General features: G+C 46.5%; 1 protein-coding gene across 1 annotated transcript in view; it reads right to left on the bottom strand.

The window, feature by feature from the left end:
• LOC133424561 (collagen alpha-1(VII) chain-like) overlaps positions 1-14,808 on the bottom strand; it is a 153,072-nt gene that overhangs the window by 852 nt on the left and 137,412 nt on the right. The window lies entirely within an intron of this gene.

Genomic DNA, 14,808 nt, shown 5'->3' with positions numbered 1-14,808 from the left:
AGCCACGCCCCTTCTTCTGATTGGCTGATACGTTAAAGTCCAATATCTTTTGAATGGTTTGACATACAGAGACATGGGTGGTGTCAAATGACTAAGTATGGAGTCCCTCACCCTCATTGGTGCAAATTAGCCACGCCCCTTCTTCTGATTGGCCGATACGTTATAGTCCAATATCTTTTGAATGGTTTGACATACAGAGACATGGGTGGTGTCAAATGACCAAGTATCGAGTCCCTGACCCTCATTGGTGCAAATTAGCCACGCCCCTTCTTCTGATTGGCTGATACGTTAAAGTCCAATATCTTTTGAATGGTTTGACATACAGAGACATGGGTGGTGTCAAATGACTAAGTATCGAGTCCCTGACCCTCATTGGTGCAAATTAGCCCCGCCCCTTCTTCTGATTGGCCGATACGTTATAGTCCAATATCTTTTGAATGGTTTGACATAGAGAGTCATGGGTGGTGTCAAATGACCAAGTATCGAGTCCTTGACCTTCATGGGTGCATCCCGCGATCATCCGGCAGTAGTCCGTGGCACTTCAAAATTTCCCGGGAATTTTGTCTAGTTATTATTATTATTCCATATTCTTCCGTATGAACTTCGGCGCGTAACTAGTTGCGCAGCTTTGAGAAAACTCAAAAAGTAAAAACGTAGAAACGTGCGACTTAATCGGGACTTCATGGGAATGACTTTTATTAGCGATTGGCGTGCACGTTTTTGCGCAACGTGCACAAACGTGCGCTTTTTGCCCCATCGTGAACGCATTGCGTGAACTTTGGGGCCTCAACACTCGCACACCGTTACTCGAAAAATTATGAACCGATTTAGAAAGTTGTAGGCCCTGAATTTAACTACAGTCCTGTGGATTTTCAGAACGATGGCACGAATAGTTTTTGCACGAAGTGCAAAAACATTTCCAAATTTCCAAACTAATGGGGAAGATTTTCCCATGTATTTGTATGGGGCAGCATTTCACACTGTGGGTGTGAAATGTCCGGTGAAGGTTAAAAAAAAAAAAAAATCACCTTTTTTCTGAGTCACCTATCTTTCTCATACTTGCACGTAGAAACGTCATTCAAACTTCAAAACGGAGGAAAACTTCTCTTCTCTCTCTAAACCCCGGACTGTTTTTTCCTAAAATGTACACTTTTCAAGATATGAGCCTTCAAGCGAGGACTAAAAAACCCCCTTTTTCAAATCTAGAGTGGAGCTTCGAATTGATCAGAGTGAGCAGAACCCTGAAAAAATGACCATAATTTTTATTTGTAACTCGACCTCACGGCCGAACCGTAAAAGCTGGACAGATAATTTTTGGTCAGAATGTAGACATACATTTTGGTATTCTTAAAATGTGACTTTGACAGGCGTGGTGTGCACAAAATTTAAACGGGGAGACTAAGAGCCATGCCAATTCCTGTCTCGCTGTCCATTCACTGCAATGTTAAAATAAAATTTCTTCAAAAAAATCTCATTTTTGTTTTCGAATTGCCGTTACTAACACATTTTAAGGAATATCTGATGAAAATTAAGATTGTCAGAATCTTCCGGGTTCTGTCTCTCTCACGATGTCTTTGTTTTTCTGCTAGGAGCTACAGTTTGATTACAAGGTGAAGTTATTTGAGGCTTGTCAAATCCGAAGAACTAGCTGAGTCATTCCAATACAATATACACTACCATACTTCCGGGTCATGTGACCCAGAACTAGTCACATGACCCACTCAATGCAGACTTCATAATACTTTACCTTGGATAATGGAGGAATCTGAACCCTGACCTTACATGATCCCCAGTCCTGCTGGGGACAGGTTCATGGGATATATATGTATATTATTATTATTATACATATAAATATTTACATTTGTATATTATATATACATATTAGCCCCGCCCCTTCTTCTGATTGGCCGATACGTTATAGTCCAATATCTTTTGAATGGTTTGACATAGAGAGTCACGGGTGGTATCAAATGACTAAGTATCGAGCCCCTGACCCTCATTGGTGCAAATTAGCCACGCCCCTTCTTCTGATTGGCTGATACGTTAAAGTCCAATATCTTTTGAATGGTTTGACGTACAGAGACATGGGTGGTGTCAAATGACTAAGTATCGAGTCCCTGACCCTCATTGGTGCAAATTAGCCACGCCCCTTCTTCTGATTGGCCGATACGTTATAGTCCAATATCTTTTGAATGGTTTGACATACAGAGACATGGGTGGTGTCAAATGACTAAGTATCGAGTCCCTGACCCTCATTGGTGCAAATTAGCCACGCCCCTTCTTCTGATTGGCTGATACGTTAAAGTCCAATATCTTTTGAATGGTTTGACATACAGAGACATGGGTGGTGTCAAATGACTAAGTATCGAGTCCCTGACCCTCATTGGTGCAAATTAGCCCCGCCCCTTCTTCTGATTGGCTGATACGTTAAAGTCCAATATCTTTTGAATGGTTTGACATACAGAGACATGGGTGGTGTCAAATGACTAAGTATGGAGTCCCTGACACTCATTGGTACAAATTAGCCACGCCCCTTCTTCTGATTGGCCGATACGTTATAGTCCAATATCTTTTGAATGGTTTGACATACAGAGACATGGGTGGTGTCAAATGACTAAGTATCGAGTCCCTGACCCTCATTGGTGAAAATTAGCCCCGCCCCTTCTTCTGATTGGCCGATACGTTATAGTCCAATATCTTTTGAATGGTTTGACATAGAGAGTCATGGGTGGTGTCAAATGACAAAGTATCGAGTCCTTGACCTTCATGGGTGCATCCCGCGATCATCCGGCAGTAGTCCGTGGCACTTCAAAATTTCCCGGGAATTTTGTCTAGTTATTCTTTATTCTTCCGTAAAAACTTTGGCGCGTAACTAGTCCCACAGCTTTGAGAAAACGCGAAAAGTAAAAACGTAGAAACGTGCGCCTTAATCGGGAATCGAGTGGTATGACTTTTATTAGCGATTGACGTGCACGTTTTTGCGCAACGTGCACAAACGTGCGCTTTTTGCCCCATCCGGAACGCATTGCGAGAAGTTTGGGGCCTCACCACTCGCACACCGTTACTCGAAAAATTCTGAACCGATTTAGAAAGTTGTAGGCCCTGAATTTAACTACGGTCCTGTGGATTTTCAAAACGATGGCACGAATAGTTTTTGCACGAAGTGCAAAAACATTTCCAAATTTCCAAACTAATGGGGAAGATTTTCCCATGCATTTCAATGGCGCCATTATAAGCGGATGGGAAAATGTTGAGAAAAAAAAGACAAAATTCACCTTTTTTCCGAGTCACGTATCTTTCTCATACTTGCACGTAGAAACGTCATTCAAACTTCAAAACGGAGGAAAACTTCTCTTCTCTCTCCAAACCCGAAACTGTTTTTTCCTAAAATGTACACTTTTCAAGATATGAGCCCTCAAGCGAGGACTGGAAATCACTTTTTTTCAAATCTAGAGCACGGGAGTCAGTTTGCTAGAGTGTAGTTACACTGAAAAAAAAACATGATTTCTTATTTGTAACTCGAGGTCACGGCCAAACCGTAAAAGGTAGACAGATAATTTTTGGTCAGAATATAGACATAGGTTTTGTGATTCATAAAATGTGACTTTGACAGGCGTGGTGTGCACAAAATTTTAACGGGGGAGCCAACAGACACGCCAGTTCCTGTCTCTCTCTTCATTGACTCCCATGTTAAATGAAGTTTTCTTAAAAAAAATCTCATTTTTGTTTTCAAATTGCCGTTACTAACACATTTTAAGGAATATCTGTATGAAAATAACATTTAGATAATCTGGTAGGTTCTCCGTTTCTCAAAATGTTTTCGTTTTTCTGCTAAGAGCTACGGTTTGAGCGCAAAGTGGCGTGATTTCAGGTTTGTCACAACCGAAAATCCAGCTGAGTCATTCCCGCTCCCTCTGTATCAGGTTCTTGTTGCCCCTAGCAACCACAGCTCAGCTGTACTGATTAGACTGACCCAGAACTGGTCACATGACTCACTCAGTACAGAATTCATAGTATAACCTGGAAAATGGAGAAATCTGAACCCTGACCTTTTAACCTTAGATGAACACACACACACACACACACACACACACACACACACACACACACACACACACACACACACACACACACACACACACACACACACACGATAGGTGTTATTATGGGATGGCAGGTGTTTTTATAGGATATTAGTGTTATTATGGGATGTCAGGTGTTTTTATAGGATGTTAGTGTTATTATGGGATGTCAGGTGTTTTTATAGGATGTTAGTGTTATTATGGGATGTCAGGTGTTTTTATAGGATGTTAGTGTTATTATGGGATGGCAGGTGTTTTTATAGGATGTTAGTGTTATTATGGGATGTCAGGTGTTTTTATAGGATGTTAGTGTTATTATGGGATGGTAGGTGTTTATTATGGGATGGTAGTGTTATTGGTGTTAGCGGTCCCGTTAGCGGTTCTGTTAGCGGTCCTGTTAGCGATCCCGTTAGCGGTCCCGTTAGCGGTCCAGTTAGCGATCCCGTTAGCCGCCCAGTTAGCGACCCCGTTAGCGGTCCCGTTAGCAATCCCGTTAGCGGTCCCGTTAGCGGTTGTTAGCGATCCCGTTAGCGATCCCGTTAGCGGCTCAGTTAGCGATCCCGTTAGCGGTTCGGTTAGCGGTCCCGTTAGCGGTTCAGTTAGCGATTCCGTTAGCGATCCCGATAGCGGTCCCGTTAGCGATCCCGTTAGCGGTCCAGTTAGCGACCCCGTTAGCGGTCCCGTTAGCGGTTCAGTTAGCGATCCCGTTAGCGGTCCCGTTAGCGGTCCAGTTAGCGATCCCGTTAGCGGTCCAGTTAGCGACCCCGTTAGCGGTCCCGTTAGCGGTCCCGTTAGCAGTTGTTAGCGATCCCGTTAGCGATCCCGTTAGCGGCTCGGTTAGCGATCCCGTTAGCGGCTCGGTTAGCGGTCCCGTTAGCAGTTGTTAGCGATCCCGTTAGCGATCCCGTTAGCGGCTCGGTTAGCGATCCCGTTAGCGGCTCGGTTAGCGGTCCCGTTAGCGGCCCCGTTAGCGGTTCAGTTAGCGATTCCGTTAGCGATCCCGTTAGCGGTCCCGTTAGCGATCCCATTAGCGGTCCAGTTAGCGACCCCGTTAGCGGTCCCGTTAGCAATCCCATTAGCGGTCCCGTTAGCGGTTCCGCTAGCGGTTGTTTGCGATCCCGTTAGCGGTCCCGTTAGCGGTCCCGTTAGCGGTTCTGTTAGCGGTTGTTAGCTGTCCCGTTAGCGGTCCCGTTAGCGGTCCCGTTATCGGTTCCGTTAGCGATCCCATTAGCGGTCCCGTTAGCGGTCCCGTTAGCGGTCCCGTTAGCGATCCTGTTAGCGGCCCTGTTAGCAGTCCCGTTAGCGATCCCGTTAGCGGTCCCGTTAGCGGTTCTTTTAGCGGTTGTTAGCGGCTCGGTTAGCGATCCCGTTAGCGGCTCGGTTAGCGGCTCGGTTAGCGGCCCCGTTAGCGGTCGCGTTAGCGATCGCGTTAGCGATCCCGTTAGCGATCCCGTTAGCGGTTCAGTTAGCGATCCCGTTAGCGGTTCCGTTAGCGGTTCTGTTAGCTGTCCCGTTAGCGGTCCCGTTAGCGGTTTTGTTAGCGGTTCTATTAGCCTATTACATATTTTCTGTAATAACTTTTGAATGGTTTGACATAGAGAGTCATGGATGATGTCATATTAATCAGTATTGAGTCCTTTATACCCATTTTATGGGTGCAAATAAGCCCCGCGATAATCCGGCAGTAGTCCGTGGCACTTCAAAATTTCCCGGGAATTTTGTCTAGTTATTTATATATTCTTCCGTAAAAACTTTGTCCGGCTACTCCTCCTACAGCTTTGAGAAAACGCGAAAAGTAAAAACGTAGAAACGTGCGCCTTAATCGGGAATCGATGGGTATGACTTTTATTAGCGATTGGCGTGCACGTTTTTGCGCAACGTGCACAAACGTGCGCTTTTTGCCCCATCCGGAACGCATTGCGTGAAGTTTGGGGCCTCACCACTCGCACACCGTTACTCGAAAAATTCTGAACCGATTTAGAAAGTTGTAGGCCCTGAATTTAACTACAGTCCTGTGGATTTTCAGAACGATGGCACGAATAGTTTTTGCACGAAGTGCAAAAACATTTCCAAATTTCCAAACTAATGGGGAGATTTTCCCATGTATTTGTATGGGGCAGCATTTCACACTTTGGGTGGGAGGAGGTTAAAAAAAAAAAAAAATCACCTTTTTTCTGAGTCACGTATCTTTCTCATACTTGCACGTAGAAACGTCATTCAAACTTCAAAACGGAGGAAAACTTCTCTTCTCTCTCCAAACCCGAAACAGTTTTTTCCTAAAATGTACACTTTTCAAGATATGAGCCCTCAAGCGAGGACTGGAAATCACTTTTTTTCAAATCTAGAGCACGGGAGTCAGTTTGCTAGAGTGTAGTTACACTGAAAAAAAAACATGATTTCTTATTTGTAACTCGAGGTCACGGCCAAACCGTAAAAGGTAGACAGATAATTTTTGGTCAGAATATAGACATAGGTGTTGTGATTTATAAAATGTGACTTTGACAGGCGTGGTGTGCACAAAATTTTAACGGGGGAGCCAACAGACACGCCAGTTCCTGTCTCTCTCTTCATTGACTCCCATGTTAAATGAAGTTTTCTTAAAAAAAATCTCATTTTTGTTTTCGAATTGCCGTTACTAACACATTTTAAGGAATATCTGTATGAAAATAACATTTAGATAATCTGGTAGGTTCTCTGTTTCTCAAAATGTTTTCGTTTTTCTGCTAAGAGCTACGGTTTGAGCGCAAAGTGGAGTGATTTCAGGTTTGTCACAACCAAAAATCCAGCTGAGTCATTCCCGCTCCCTCTGTATCAGGTTCTTGTTGCCCCTAGCAACCAGAGCTCAGCTGTTGACTGATTAGACTGACCCAGAACTGGTCACATGACTCACTCAGTACAGACTTCATAGTATAACCTGGAAAATGGAGAAATCTGAACCCTGACCTTTTAACCTTAGATGAACACACACACACACACACACACACACACACACACACACACACACACACACACACACACACACACACACACGATAGGTGTTATTATGGGATGTCAGGTGTTTTTATAGGATGTTAGTGTTATTATGGGATGTCAGGTGTTTTTATAGGATGTTAGTGTTATTATGGGATGACAGGTGTTTTTATAGGATGTTAGTGTTATTATGGGATGTCAGGTGTTTTTATAGGATGTTAGTGTTATTATGGGATGGCAGGTGTTTTTATAGGATGTTAGTGTTATTATGGGATGGCAGGTGTTTTTATAGGATGTTAGTGTTATTATGGGATGTTAGTGTTATTATGGGATGGTAGGTGTTTATTATGGGATGGTAGTGTTATTGGTGTTAGCGGTCCCGTTAGCGGTTCTGTTAGCGGTCCTGTTAGCGATCCCGTTAGCGGTCCCGTTAGCGGTCCAGTTAGCGATCCCGTTAGCGGTCCAGTTAGCGACCCCGTTAGCGGTCCCGTTAGCAATCCCGTTAGCGGTCCCGTTAGCGGTTGTTAGCGATCCCGTTAGCGATCCCGTTAGCGGCTTGGTTAGCGATCCCGTTAGCGGCTCGGTTAGCGGTCCCGTTAGCGGTTCAGTTAGCGATTCCGTTAGCGATCCCGTTAGCGATCCCGTTAGCGGTCCCGTTAGCGGTCCAGTTAGCGATCCCGTTAGCGGTCCAGTTAGCGACCCCGTTAGCGGTCCCGTTAGCGGTTCCGCTAGCGGTTGTTAGCGATCCCGTTAGCGGTCCCGTTAGCGGTTCAGTTAGCGATTCCGTTAGCGATCCCGTTAGCGGTCCCGTTAGCGGTCCAGTTAGCGATCCCGTTAGCGGTCCAGTTAGCGACCCCGTTAGCGGTTCCGCTAGCGGTTCCGCTAGTGGTTGTTAGCGATCCCGTTAGCGGTCCCGTTAGCGGTTCTGTTAGCGGTTCTGTTAGCGGTCCTGTTAGCGGTTCCGTTAGCGGTTGTTAGCGATCCCGTTAGCGGCCCCGTTAGCGGTTCAGTTAGCGATTCCGTTAGCGATCCCGTTAGCGGTCCCATTAGCGGTCCAGTTAGCGATCCCGTTAGCGGTCCAGTTAGCGACCCCGTTAGCGGTTCCGCTAGCGGTTGTTAGCGATCCCGTTAGCGGTCCCGTTAGCGGTTCTGTTAGCGGTTCTGTTAGCGGTCCTGTTAGCGGTTGTTAGCGGTCCCGTTAGCGATCCCATTAGCGGCTCGGTTAGCAATCCCGTTAGCGGCTCGGTTAGCGGTCCCGTTAGCGGTTCAGTTAGCGATTCCGTTAGCGATCCCGTTAGCGGTACCGTTAGCAGTCCAGTTAGCGGTACCGTTAGCAGTCCAGTTAGCGATCCCGTTAGCGGTCCAGTTAGCGACCCCGTTAGCGGTCCCGTTAGCAATCCCATTAGCGGTCCCGTTAGCGGTTCCGCTAGCGGTTGTTAGCGATCCCGTTAGCGGTTCTGTTAGCGGTTCTGTTAGCGGTCCCGTTAGCGGTTCTGTTAGCGGTTGTTAGCGGTCCCGTTAGCGATCCCATTAGCGGCTCGGTTAGCGGTCCCGTTAGCGATCCCGTTAGCGATCCCGTTAGCGGTCCCGTTAGCGATCCCGTTAGCGGTCCCGTTAGCGGTTCCGTTAGCGGTTCCGTTAGCGGTCCCGTTAGCGGTCCCGTTAGCGGTTCCGTTAGCGGTTGTTAGCGGCTCGGTTAGCGATCCCGTTAGCGGCTCGGTTAGCGGTCCCGTTAGCGGTCCCGTTAGCGATCCCGTTAGCGATCCCGTTAGCGGTTCAGTTAGCGGTTCTATATTTTCTGTAATAACTTTTGAATGGTTTGACATAGAGAGTCATGGGTGGTGTCATTGGAATCTGTATCGAGTCCTTGACCTTCATGGGTGCAAATAAGCCCCGCGATCATCCGGCAGTAGTCCGTGGCACTTCAAAATTTCCCGGGAATTTTGTCTAGTTAGTGCCACGGCTGCGCCACGTGGCACGCCTCCTCCATTGAGCTGCGCAAGCTCAATGGAGGAGGAGTGCCTCGTGCGCAGCACGAGGCACTCATACTATTGCTCAGGCTTATTATTATTTATATATTCTTCCGTAAAAACTTTGTCCGGCTACTCCTCCTACAGCTTTGAGAAAACGCGAAAAGTAAAAACGTAGAAACGTGCGCCTTAATCGGGAATCGATGGGTATGACTTTTATTAGCGATTGGCGTGCACGTTTTTGCGCAACGTGCACAAACGTGCGCTTTTTGCCCCATCCGGAACGCATTGCGTGAACTTTGGGGCCTCACCACTCGCACACCGTTACTCGAAAAATTCTGAACCGATTTAGAAAGTTGTAGGCCCTGAATTTAACTACAGTCCTGTGGATTTTCCGAGCGATGGCACGAATAGTTTTTGCACGAAGTGCAAAAACATTTCCAAATTTCCAAACTAATGGGGAAGATTTTCCCATGCATTTCAATGGCGCCATTATAAGCGGATGGGAAAATGTTGAGAAAAAAAAGACAAAATTCACCTTTTTTCTGAGTCACGTATCTTTCTCATACTTGCACGTAGAAACGTCATTCAAACTTCAAAACGGAGGAAAACTTCTCTTCTCTCTCCAAACCCGAAACTGTTTTTTCCTAAAATGTACACTTTTCAAGATATGAGCCCTCAAGCGAGGACTGGAAATCACTTTTTTTCAAATCTAGAGCACGGGAGTCAGTTTGCTAGAGTGTAGTTACACTGAAAAAAAAACATGATTTCTTATTTGTAACTCGAGCTCACGGGCAAACCGTAAAAGGTAGACAGATAATTTTTGGTCAGAATATAGACATAGGTGTTGTGATTCATAAAATGTGACTTTGACAGGCGTGGTGTGCACAAAATTTTAACGGGGGAGCCAACAGATACGCCAATTCCTGTCTCGCTGTTCATTGAGTCCCATGTTAAAAAACATTTTCTTAAAAAAAATCTCATTTTTGTTTTCGAATTGCCGTTACTAACACATTTTAAGGAATATCTGTATGAAAATAACATTTAGATAATCTGGTAGGTTCTCTGTTTCTCAAAATGTTTTCGTTTTTCTGCTAAGAGCTACGGTTTGAGCGCAAAGTGGAGTGATTTCAGGTTTGTCACAACCGAAAATCCAGCTGAGTCATTCCCGCTCCCTCTGTATCAGGTTCTTGTTGCCCCTAGCAACCAGAGCTCAGCTGTTGACTGATTAGACTGACCCAGAACTGGTCACATGACTCACTCAGTACATACTTCATAGTATAACCTGGAAAATGGAGAAATCTGAACCCTGACCTTTTAACCTTAGATGAACACACACACACACACACACACACACACACACACACACACACACACACACACACACACACACACACACACACACACACACACACACACACACACGATAGGTGTTATTATGGGATGTCAGGTGTTTTTATAGGATGTTAGTGTTATTATGGGATGTCAGGTGTTTTTATAGGATGTTAGTGTTATTATGGGATGTCAGGTGTTTTTATAGGATGTTAGTGTTATTATGGGATGGCAGGTGTTTTTATAGGATGTTAGTGTTATTATGGGATGGCAGGTGTTTTTATAGGATGTTAGTGTTATTATGGGATGGCAGGTGTTTTTATAGGATGTTAGTGTTATTATGGGATGTCAGGTGTTTTTATAGGATGTTAGTGTTATTATGGGATGGCAGGTGTTTTTATAGGATGTTAGTGTCATTATGGGATGGCAGGTGTTTTTATAGGATGTTAGTGTTATTATGGGATGTTAGTGTTATTATGGGATGGTAGTGTTATTGGTGTTAGCGGTCCCGTTAGCGGTTCTGTTAGCGGTCCTGTTAGCGATCCCGTTAGCGGTCCCGTTAGCGGTCCAGTTAGCGATCCCGTTAGCGGTCCAGTTAGCGACCCCGTTAGCGGTCCCGTTAGCGGTTCCGCTAGCGGTTGTTAGCGATCCCGTTAGCGGTCCCGTTAGCGGTTCAGTTAGCGATTCCGTTAGCGATCCCGTTAGCGGTCCCGTTAGCGGTCCAGTTAGCGATCCCGTTAGCGGTCCAGTTAGCGACCCCGTTAGCGGTCCCGTTAGCGGTCCCGTTAGCGGTTCCGCTAGCGGTTGTTAGCGATCCCGTTAGCGGTCCCGTTAGCGGTTCTGTTAGCGGTCCTGTTAGCGGTTCCGTTAGCGGTTGTTAGCGGTCCCGTTAGCGATCCCATTAGCGGCTCGGTTAGCAATCCCGTTAGCGGCTCGGTTAGCGGTCCCGTTAGCGGTTCAGTTAGCGATTCCGTTAGCGATCCCGTTAGCGGTACCGTTAGCAGTCCAGTTTGCGATCCCGTTAGCGGTCCAGTTAGCGACCCCGTTAGCGGTCCCGTTAGCAATCCCATTAGCGGTCCCGTTAGCGGTTCCGCTAGCGGTTGTTAGCGATCCCGTTAGCGGTTCTGTTAGCGGTTCTGTTAGCGGTCCCGTTAGCGGTTCTGTTAGCGGTTGTTAGCGGCCCCGTTAGCGATCCCATTAGCGGCTCGGTTAGCGGTCCCGTTAGCGATCCCGTTAGCGATCCCGTTAGCGATCCCGTTAGCGATCACATTAGCGGTCCCGTTAGCGGTTCCGTTAGCGGTCCCGTTAGCGGTTCCGTTAGCGGTCCCGTTAGCGGTCCCGTTAGCGGTTCCGTTAGCGGTTGTTAGCGGCTCGGTTAGCGATCCCGTTAGCGGCTCGGTTAGCGGTCCCGTTAGCGGTCCCGTTAGCGATCCCGTTAGCGATCCCGTTAGCGGTTCAGTTAGCGGTTCTATATTTTCTGTAATAACTTTTGAATGGTTTGACATAGAGAGTCATGGGTGGTGTCATTGGAATCTGTATCGAGTCCTTGACCTTCATGGGTGCAAATAAGCCCCGCGATCATCCGGCAGTAGTCCGTGGCACTTCAAAATTTCCCGGGAATTTTGTCTAGTTTATTATATATTCTTCCGTAAAAACTTTGTCCGGCTACTCCTCCTACAGCTTTGAGAAAACGCGAAAAGTAAAAACGTAGAAACGTGCGCCTTAATCGGGAATCGATGGGTATGACTTTTATTAGCGATTGGCGTGCACGTTTTTGCGCAACGTGCACAAACGTGCGCTTTTTGCCCCATCCGGAACGCATTGCGTGAAGTTTGGGGCCTCACCACTCGCACACCGTTACTCGAAAAATTCTGAACCGATTTAGAAAGTTGTAGGCCCTGAATTTAACTACAGTCCTGTGGATTTTCAGAACGATGGCACGAATAGTTTTTGCACGAAGTGCAAAAACATTTCCAAATTTCCAAACTAATGGGGAGATTTTCCCATGTATTTGTATGGGGCAGCATTTCACACTTTGGGTGGGAGGAGGTTAAAAAAAAAAAAAAATCACCTTTTTTCTGAGTCACGTATCTTTCTCATACTTGCACGTAGAAACGTCATTCAAACTTCAAAACGGAGGAAAACTTCTCTTCTCTCTCCAAACCCGAAACAGTTTTTTCCTAAAATGTACACTTTTCAAGATATGAGCCCTCAAGCGAGGACTGGAAATCACTTTTTTTCAAATCTAGAGCACGGGAGTCAGTTTGCTAGAGTGTAGTTACACTGAAAAAAAAACATGATTTCTTATTTGTAACTCGAGGTCACGGCCAAACCGTAAAAGGTAGACAGATAATTTTTGGTCAGAATATAGACATAGGTGTTGTGATTTATAAAATGTGACTTTGACAGGCGTGGTGTGCACAAAATTTTAACGGGGGAGCCAACAGACACGCCAGTTCCTGTCTCTCTCTTCATTGACTCCCATGTTAAATGAAGTTTTCTTAAAAAAAATCTCATTTTTGTTTTCGAATTGCCGTTACTAACACATTTTAAGGAATATCTGTATGAAAATAACATTTAGATAATCTGGTAGGTTCTCTGTTTCTCAAAATGTTTTCGTTTTTCTGCTAAGAGCTACGGTTTGAGCGCAAAGTGGAGTGATTTCAGGTTTGTCACAACCAAAAATCCAGCTGAGTCATTCCCGCTCCCTCTGTATCAGGTTCTTGTTGCCCCTAGCAACCAGAGCTCAGCTGTTGACTGATTAGACTGACCCAGAACTGGTCACATGACTCACTCAGTACAGAATTCATAGTATAACCTGGAAAATGGAGAAATCTGAACCCTGACCTTTTAACCTTAGATGAACACACACACACACACACACACACACACACACACACACACACACACACACACACACACACGATAGGTGTTATTATGGGATGTCAGGTGTTTTTATAGGATGTTAGTGTTATTATGGGATGTCAGGTGTTTTTATAGGATGTTAGTGTTATTATGGGATGACAGGTGTTTTTATAGGATGTTAGTGTTATTATGGGATGTCAGTTGTTTTTATAGGATGTTAGTGTTATTATGGGATGGCAGGTGTTTTTATAGGATGTTAGTGTTATTATGGGATGTTAGTGTTATTATGGGATGGTAGGTGTTTATTATGGGATGGTAGTGTTATTGGTGTTAGCGGTCCCGTTAGCGGTTCTGTTAGCGGTCCTGTTAGCGATCCCGTTAGCGGTCCCGTTAGCGGTCCAGTTAGCGATCCCGTTAGCGGTCCAGTTAGCGACCCCGTTAGCGGTCCCGTTAGCAATCCCGTTAGCGGTTGTTAGCGATCCCGTTAGCGATCCCGTTAGCGGCTTGGTTAGCGATCCCGTTAGCGGCTCGGTTAGCGGTCCCGTTAGCGGTCCCGTTAGCGGTCCCGTTAGCGGTCCAGTTAGCGACCCCGTTAGCGGTCCCGTTAGCGGTTCCGCTAGCGGTTGTTAGTGATCCCGTTAGCGGTCCCGTTAGCGGTTCAGTTAGCGATTCCGTTAGCGATCCCGTTAGCGATCCCGTTAGCGGTCCCGTTAGCGGTCCAGTTAGCGATCCCATTAGCGGTCCAGTTAGCGACCCCGTTAGCGGTTCCGCTAGCGGTTGTTAGCGATCCCGTTAGCGGTCCCGTTAGCGGTTCTGTTAGCGGTTCTGTTAGCGGTCCTGTTAGCGGTTCCGTTAGCGGTTGTTAGCGGTCCCGTTAGCGATCCCATTAGCGGCTCGGTTAGCAATCCCGTTAGCGGCTCGGTTAGCGGTCCCGTTAGCGGTTCAGTTAGCGATTCCGTTAGCGATCCCGTTAGCGGTACCGTTAGCGGTCCAGTTAGCGATCCCGTTAGCGGTCCAGTTAGCGACCCCGTTAGCGGTCCCGTTAGCAATCCCATTAGCGGTCCCGTTAGCGGTTCCGCTAGCGGTTGTTAGCGATCCCGTTAGCGGTTCTGTTAGCGGTTCTGTTAGCGGTCCCGTTAGCGGTTCTGTTAGCGGTTGTTAGCGGTCCCGTTAGCGATCCCATTAGCGGCTCGGTTAGCGGTCCCGTTAGCGATCCCGTTAGCAATCCCGTTAGCGATCCCGTTAGCGATCCCGTTAGCGATCCCGTTAGCGGTCCCGTTAGCTGTTCCGTTAGCGATCCCATTAGCGGTCCCGTTAGCGGTTCCGTTAGCGGTTGTTAGCGGCTCGGTTAGCGATCCCGTTAGCGGCTCGGTTAGCGGTCCCGTTAGCGGTCCCGTTAGCGATCCCGTTAGTGATCCCGTTAGCGGTTCAGTTAGCGGTTCTATATTTTCTGTAATAACTTTTGAATGGTTTGACATAAAGAGTCATGGGTGGTGTCATTGGAATCTGTATCGAGTCCTTGACCTTCATGGGTGCAAATAAGCCCCGCGATCATCCGGCAGTAGTCCGTGGCACTTCAAAATTTCCCG

The sequence above is a fragment of the Cololabis saira genome, chromosome 23, assembly GCF_033807715.1.
Source record: "Cololabis saira isolate AMF1-May2022 chromosome 23, fColSai1.1, whole genome shotgun sequence".
Lineage (NCBI taxonomy): Eukaryota > Metazoa > Chordata > Actinopteri > Beloniformes > Belonidae > Cololabis > Cololabis saira.
Note: the sequence above shows the minus strand (reverse complement) of the source record. Positions and strands in the feature narration are given on the sequence as shown.